This window comes from Harpia harpyja, chromosome 8 (assembly GCF_026419915.1).
Source record: "Harpia harpyja isolate bHarHar1 chromosome 8, bHarHar1 primary haplotype, whole genome shotgun sequence".
In the NCBI taxonomy this organism is placed as follows: domain Eukaryota; kingdom Metazoa; phylum Chordata; class Aves; order Accipitriformes; family Accipitridae; genus Harpia; species Harpia harpyja.
In genome coordinates, this window is record NC_068947.1 from 51532234 (window position 1) to 51541222 (window position 8989).

The window sequence follows — 8989 nt, forward strand, 5'->3', positions numbered from 1 at the left end:
TCTTTAGAAGATCTGTGAGAAGAGGCAAAATTCTGAAACTTTGTACCAGAAAATATAAAAGGCCCTGGAACCAATCCTGCATGAACCTTGCTGGGAACTAGTGGAAACATCACAACCTCATCCCTTATCCTTTTGGTAAGTACACATAGACCAGCATCAGGAGGAGAACTAACCTGTGTGAGTTTGCATATTTGGAGATGTGGGTGTTTCCTGCTGCTTTACACAGGAAAGTGTAAAGATGTTTGTCTGAAGCTCCATTCTGTTCAGAAACTTCTGCAGCAGAGTGCTAGGTAGAATTTATTTTCAGTGAAAGAGAAATGTCGTTGCCCTGTTAGTTGTCCAGCCTAGCGTATAATTAAACAACTTGTATGATGTATCATAAGGCAAAAAGTATAAAGATGCATTCTGGGGGGGAATTTTTTTTTAAACTAAGTAAAATTTCTTGATTCACAGACCAAAGGAGGAATCTGCCACCTTTAAGTCATAGAAAAAAGAATTACAGGGTCCTTTACAATGTCCCTGGTAAGAGTAAAAACCAAGTCACTGGTGTCATGGACCCTTACCCTTAATGACTTCTCTCCTGCAGCCTAACCCCGACATGAAAATAGAGAACTGAGATCTGGCCCAGTGTTATCTCTTACTGGTTTTCCAGGAGACTCTGCTATGGAAACACATCCTGAGAATGACCCTGCAATGGAGTCTCAGCCACAAGGAAATGCAGCTGAGAGATCAAGTTACCTTCAGTGAGGGAGCCACGTGAAGGCCTGTCTAATTCCGTATGTGTCATATTCATTCTATGTAGGAACAGTTCACTACTGAAATATCTGAGATGGACCACAGCAATTGTTTAACATTACCTACAGACAAATGGTTCAAAGGAAATTAGAAGGACAGCTGACAAGCTGAAAATTCCAAGGAGCTTATTTCCTGCATTTGAAAGTAGATAGGAAAAAATTAAAATGGTGGTTACGATTAGCTGCAATCTGATTTATAATCTGGCATAAATGAAACCTTTCAGCAATAGAGAAAGCCTGGAATTGAAACAATGGAGCTAAAGAGCTCCAAAGAAGAGCTGAGGAAACACTTGGGAAACTAACTTTAACGGAAGGCATCTGTGAAGGTCCTGGTGTCTTCGTAGCACTAAGGTATGTGTCAGTGCAGACACAGAAACTGGCATTGGAGCTATCTAGTCATTTAGGTGCTCAATTTGTTGGCATTACTATAATATGCAAACAATTCCCAAGTAAGGTAGACAAGTACTGTCACGCTGTGCCAGCCATAGGAGAGCTAAAGCACAGAGTTAAGCAATTTGACTGAAGCAATACAGGAGGTGTTTGAAAGAGCAAGGTACAGAATCTGATCTCCTGAGAATCATTCCACTGTCTGATCCCCAAGGCCATTCTTTCTTGTTGAGCCAGCTGCTCAGCAACTGATCTCAGTCGCTGCAAACCACTTTTCCAACAGGAAATCCACATTCTGGGCTTTGCTTGAACCGGGCTAAAAAAGGTTATAGATGTTTCTGAATGGCAAATCAATAACAAGCAGTTTTAGAATCTGGGCAGACTTTGGTCTGCAAGGGAAAAAGAGCACAGCATAGGAAACAAGTCAAGTCAGAGGCTTGAAAGTAGCAGTTTGGCAAATGTGGATTAAAGGAAGTATTGGGTTACTGCTTTAAGTATCCTATATTCTTGTCAGAATATGCTTTTGTACTATCTAGAGCAAATATCCCTGCTTGTCATCCATCCAAACGAGTATACTTAATCTTTTATTAATAACTGCATCTCTTAAACCAGCCATTGGCATTTCCATGGCTCCTGCATCCTAGACTATTGTACATGTGCAGTCAGTACACAGCACTGTTAATAGATTTTCCATAGTAATCCTCCTGTAGTCGCTCACTTCCCAGACACCTAAGGAAATGCATCACATCAGCAGTACAGTGCAGATATTGCTAGTGGGAAGTGCTGGGAAGCTGTCAGTAGGCAGTAGGGACCAGCTTACTAACCTGATCAGGAACTTTTGAACTTTACCACACTGGGGACAATATAGAAATAGACAGATTGCCTTGTAAATAATTTCTTGTCTTCTTTGCAGCCATAGAGAACACGCTTCCCTGTGTGCATATCTGTGTGGCTAATTATTGCCTCCAGTAATTCCAGCCCCTGTGAAAAAAAAAAAAAAACTTCATGTTATCATCTCCACATCTTACGTGGTCAGGCCTCCTACTCAGGATACCTGCATCAGCACCTTTTTTTCTGTGCTGGTCTTGCTGACCTGTACCTTTTGACAGCTCTTGATAAAAAACTAGTTACCACCAGGTGATGATATGTTTGTTACTGACAAGCAGCATGTGCTCTTAGGCCCCCATATGAGGAGTTTTTCATTGCTGTTAAACACAGGCCTTCTTAAAACTGGTTATAGATTTTCTGAAGTAACATTGTTCATTAGGAAAAGCTAATTCTTTGAAACCAGCCCCACTAGTGAGAAAGAACAGCTTTTCATAAATTGACTCAGTAAAAGTCTGGGGAAAAAATTATGTGGTTATGATATCTGAATTTTATGTTTTCAAAATGAAGCTTTCTTTTTCAACTGGAAAATCTTTTTGTTTCCAATATTTGTGTTTTAAAGGGTTTAAAATGTTCAGAAGCTCAAATGGAAAAAGTGGTTTTCAAAATCAGTGTAACAATATTTCAAATCTCCCCAATCTTTTTTTCCCCACAGATTATTTCCCACAGAATTTCCATTCACTATGTTTTATAAGCTTAGGGTCTTTCTGCCACTTCGGGAAGAAGAGATACTTCAAAATCAGACCTTCACAGAAACAAAAAACTGCTTGAGACTCCTCTGTAAACTTTCTCTATTTTTTTCACATCACTGATGCCTATCCAGATATTGCAAATCAGGCACTCTTCTAAAGCTGTTCTTATTAGGGCCTTTGCCAATAACTTTGCCTATTTTCCAAACATCTGCTTGTGTTTAGCGTGGTTCATTTCAAATCACAGACATTGGCAAAATGAATACATTCCATCATGCCCTTTCCTGTAGATGACTTTGGTACTCTAGGTGTTATTCAGACTTTCTAGATCAAAGAAACAACCACTTCATATTTCAGTTCCAGGGTCTGAAATACTGCAAGAACAATCTGATCTATCTGTACAGTACTGTGCTATTTCTAGTTTCATTCCTGGCTGAGCAGGGCAAGTGAAGAGATATGTAAGCACTTAAAAGCATAAATCAAATTTGAACTTGGAGCACTGATGTTTAATACATTGGACAAAACATGCCTGGCATTGCTGTTGTCAAGCTCTGTATCCAGTAAATAACTTCTATACTGACTGCATCAGTACTGCTGTGTAGAGGGTCCCAGGCGGAGATTTGATACTTAGGGCTCAGGGAGTCAATCGGAGCCTGCAGTAAGGCTAAGATTTAAACAAAAGTGTTGCTGCATTGTCTAACTGCATGTGTTTCACTATGTACGCTCTTAAAAAGGTGGACAGAGTAGAGGTATATATGCATAAAAATTGTTGCAAATGTCGTTCATTCATTAGAACACAGGACTGAGTGTTGAGTATCTCATCTCTAAAATGGGAATAATAATACTTCCTTGCCTGGGCAGGCATCAGTCTCCCCTTTGGTAAATCATAAGTATTTCACTACAAAGTCACATCTTGGTGGTCTTTTTGGCTATAGGAAGGGTTAGTCAGTTAATAATTACCCTACTAGCAAAGTATTTGGCCCTTTTAAAAATTAAATCCTTGATGCTGTAAGAACAAGGTCCACGGAGAAAGGAACAGTCTCTACTGTTGCCAGCTCTTACTTTCTGATTGCGTGACTTGACTTTGCACCTCAACTCTCTGCACATTAGTGTCCCTGATTGTTAGATAAGGTAATGGTCCCTCAAACTACAAAAACGCTTTAGCATCCCTAGACAAAAGGCACTGTGGAAGCACAAAAGAACTGTTTACATGAGTTAAAAAATAACTTTTAACCTTTGATCTTGAAGATCTATTTCACCTGTGCACCATATGCTCGAAGGCCTGACAGCTTCAGCTTCACCTTTTTCCTGTGGATGCACTCTTTGACTTCACAGCCCTTATGCTTTTAGCTTGATGGCATCCAAGATGTTTCTTAGCAATCATATTCTGCCAGCAACACACATTCTTTGCTCCTCAAGATCTGGGAAATTTACTGCATTCCTCTCTTTTCCACACTGCTCTTTAGAGAAGTTAACCTCTGAAGAAACCCAAGGAAACAAACAAGAAATCCCACAAGCATAAGGGATTTGCAGCATGTTGAAAATGCATAGGGGTGGAAAAACAACTCTGTAGTTGTCAGCTGAACCTGATCCAAACAATCTGATCAAAGATGATAACTTGACTTTGTTTTGTGCAAAAAGACCTTTGTTTATACATTGGGTGCACAACAAGGGGAAACGATTAGCAACATTAAGGTAGCTGGCCTGGAGTAAGAAATGCGATGGCTAGAAGGTAAGAACAGCAGCCTGCAGAAGAAATTCAATTTTTATAGAGCTTCTGGTGACAAAAGAGATGGTATGGAATGTGGAAGGTTTACTTCAGGGCAGATATTTTTGAACTGATATTTTGCCTCTAATGCTTGATTTAGGGAATGGTGGGGCTATGAAAGGGGCAGGAATAGGAAAAGAGATGGCCACAAACACCTTGCATATGCACCTGTATGGTGATCATGTTGAAAGATTTTTTAAAAAAAGGAGACTGCTTGCCTAAGCCAAAGGGTCGCAAAGAGAATGAAAACATGAGAAAGATAGGAGACCCAACAGCAGCCTCACACTGAAAACTGTGAAATGAGTCACTTGAAAGTGTCAGAATAGTTTTGGGAATCTTCAGGGAACAGAGGCATTCTTTTGGGCCACTTTTTATAGCTATTTCTCCTGATTCAGGCAGGTCCCCTTTCTGTTCCCACCTAGCCTCCTTAGTTGTGATGATACCAATGATCGTGGGGCTGTACATGGACCAGGAGCAAATTAAAAACATATGTATTTTTAATTTTGATTCTGTAATCAGATCAATTCCCCAATTTCCTGTCCATCTCCACAGTCAACCACACACAACAAAGAGGGGTAGGTGACTGTTTGGTGCCAAGGGAGGCAAGTAGGAATTTCTTAACTTTGTGGCTCTGCTAGGAGGATTTTCTTGGAGCCATAGCCTCAGATACAGACATGTGATACATGATATTCATCTGTGTATCTTGTTAGGCCCTTCCTTTCTGCTAAAAATCCAGAACTACTGGTGTCATGATAATAGGTCTATTTGTTTTATTTCAATAGTGACCCAGTTGTTGAATCAGCTACCAAGCAGAGGAGCGCATGTGGCCATGGAAGCAGTTAGTTAAACTGGCCAGTCACTGACAGATAACAGGTAAACAAGATTGTACCAAGATTTGTTACAGATAATTAGACCAAGTCACAGCTGCTAAGGTGGAGAAATAATTTTCAAATACCCAGCACTAAAGGCCTATGTAATAAATCACTGCCTGTTTGTTTGCAGAGTTACTTATTCTTGTAACTATCTGAAACTAATCTCCGTAATACTGAATATGGATATTAATTCAAGTGAGTTGATTCCTATTTGCAAAGGAGAGGCAATACTTAACCAAGTGTGCCTTTGGAGAAAAGAATTTTCCAAGAAGCAAAATACTTCCTTAACTGAGACATTTTGTCATAGGAACTATTAAGACTGATGTAGAAAAAGAATGTAGTAGTATATATAGCTAAACATGATAACACTGCTTCTTCCCTTGCCCTTCAGACCTAATGTCAATATTGACCAATAACTGAGTATTTAAAAGCCACCCAGAAAATTCTTATTCTCTATAAAAGCCTGAAGTCTCACTCTGCCCAAGAAATATGTTCTAAGGCATGACAAATGTGGAAAAGTATATGACAAAAAGTAGGTGCAATACAATAGCAACATTTTAAATTACTTTTAATGTTTTTAAAAGGAAACAGAATGTACTTTCTGATGTACATTATAGATATCAAATCATCCCATTAGCAGCTGTGACACAGAAGACAAGAGGAGATTAATTATTTCCTTCCTTTAATGACTAGATTTATTCAGTGATGGCTGAACAGTGCATGTGACCATTTCAGAGGAAAGCAGAGGTGGTTAATGAGAGCTTCATTAAGACTGATGATCAAACAATACTGTAATAAAGGCATAAATTCAGAGGCTGGGATGTTATAAAGACAGGAGAAAGCATTGTAAACATGTAGTCTGACCTCTTCTGTAACAGACACTGTTGGATTTGGAATTAATGTCCTGACTATTAAAAAAAAACGGTTTTGAATTGAAAAGATTTCCATTGCAGGAGATTGTACCAGAAATTGTTGGTAATTGTTCTGACAGCTATATTACAAAATTTACTTGATGTCAAGTCTGAATTTGCTTAAATTCAAATTCCAGTAAATGTCTCTTGCCCTGCTAGGTGTCTGGGTGTAAATGTAGGCAAATGGGTGTCTGTCCTTTTCTGAGGAGTTGAGGGCTTACCCATCTCTTCTTGCCTAGCCTGGAACAGCAAACAGGTAAGATTTTCTACTTTTTGCTTTACTACCATAAAACTGTCTTCGGATTTGAAACTGAAGAGCTATTACCACTTCCCCCCCACCTCCCCTGCCATGTTGATACTTAATGTCTGTGATAAACTCACACCCTCACCTTCCTTTTCATAAACTAAACAAATCTGTCTTTCAAATTTTCACTGAGGCATTTTTTCCAAATCTTTAATAATTCTTACGTCCTTTTTCTTGCTCATCTCCAGTTTTAAGGCCATCTGTCTTGAAGTGAGAATACTTGCACTTGATACACTATTCCATCTGTTGCCACAGGAGCGCAAATCAGAGGCAGAAGATGTTCAGTTTATGAATTAACACTTTTCTGTGCAGCATTGTTCGGATGAACCTGATGTTCACCTACGTGTCCATTGAGACGTCCAACTTCTTTCACAGCAGTTGAGGACTAAGCCACAGTGAATACATGCACAAGTGTCATTTGTGTGGATTTCTCATCATGAATAACCCAACAACAGCTGAAGAGATTAGGTTGCTGTGAATGACTGAGTAGAAGAGCTGAGGTAACACTGATGGCATTTTATGTGAATCTAAAAAGATACTGAGAACTACATTCTTCCTATTATTAATACGTTTGGGGGTTTGGGTTTTTTTCATCCAAATTTTAAAGTCTTGATGGAAGTGTCTTGGTTAGGAGCAAAAATTGCCCCATGCTGCCTCTCTTCTCCATAGAGACAGGCACCTCCAGGGGGCTGTTCAAGTCTTTTGAGGGGGCCTTATGCTTTCACTCACCTTCTGTTATGTGTTGTATAGTAAGCATCCTAAAGGACCTGCATTACAGATCGCCGCTTGCACTGCCAGTTCTTCATCTGTCTATTGTTATTAGAGAACAACAGAAGACAGCAACTGATTTGTAGAAAGTCAGTTCCCTATGATTTATATGGCGGAGTGCATTAGCATTCAGCCTTTACTACAGTAAAAACTTCTACTTACAAAGATTGTAGGGAAAAGTAGCTATTAACCTTCCTCATCATGAATAATTAACTACAACAGCAGCTGAACTTAAGATTCATCTCTCAGTTAATGTTTGTCCAGACAGATAATACCTGAACTGATCAAAACCAAACACAAACCCCACACCACACCCAGTCAATCTGTCAAAATCTGCTCATGCCTGCAACTGCATGAAACAGAATTGTCTCTTTAATTAAATTACATTTTAAAATTATTTTTAGTGTGTGAGCTAATTAAGATCCTTCTGTTCTTAGAAGGCTGTTTATTATTCAAAGTGTAAATTCTCTGGGAATGCTACAATTTTGGGACAGATCATATGTGCAGTTCAAAAGTGGAACAGAAATTACAAGAGAAAGGAGTTGGGAGAAGAACCCAGAAAAGCAAGCTTATGTGCATATGGCTAGAAATCTGGCTAAAATGCAGCACTTCTGTGCCACACTTTCTTAATAGAAGTGCAGGAGGAGATCAGGAAGGACAGGAGCTAAGGAGCTGTGGGAAGCATGAGGGAAGATCAAGAGGCTTCTCAAGTAAATGAGAACTTAAGCTTCAGTTTTGACCTTGAAATTTTTGAATACATACATATAGGTCCTGCAAAAGCACTTCTAAATATAGGGGGGAAACATTCTTAAGCTATCCAGTTGTAACTTCAAAGTCTTCTGATTTCAGCGTAGTTCTGTGTTTGTTTTTAATCCTACGGTACAACTTTTGCTTGGGTTGTCAGTGCTGAAGGGATATTTGGAAGCCTCCTTTGAGGTCAGATTTGATGGTTCCCCATCCCAACACTTCACTTGCACTAACTGCAGATGAACACAAAGGGAATAACTTTTATGGACCTGCAGACTTAATAATCACTACTGCCTCACAGATGTGCTGCCTTTGTGCTTCAGTCTGAGGAAAAAAGACAGGGCAGTGTGCACAAGGTTTTTCTGTAGCTCTCCTGAACCAAACTTTGGAAATATAGAGAAGAACTAAAGGCATGAAAATGAGGGAAGACAATGAGAGAACTAGTATCAGAAGGAAAAAAAAAAAAAGGAAAAACAAACAAAAAAAACAAAACAAAACAAACCTGACTGAGGAAAGAAGATCAGAAAATACAGGAGGAGCCTGACTGGAAAAAACAGACAGCCAGACACTAGTAAATTTTGCGTTCAGTTCAGTTATTGTGCTAACGCTGGAAAGCTTCACCCTCAGTGGCCTGTTTTTTCACACTAGTTGTCTCTTTCCATTTATGAGCAAGCAGAGATACTGTTCACCACACTGATTTTTAAATAGCTGTTAACAGGCTCAGGAGTTGAAATGTGGAAAGCAAGTCCTGCCTCTCAGAATTACTGTTTGAAGCTAGCAGCCTTCTGGTGCAGATATCACTACATCCATTTTGACTGGCTCACATCTGGAAAGTTTTCTTTGCAATCATAAAATGTGGACATG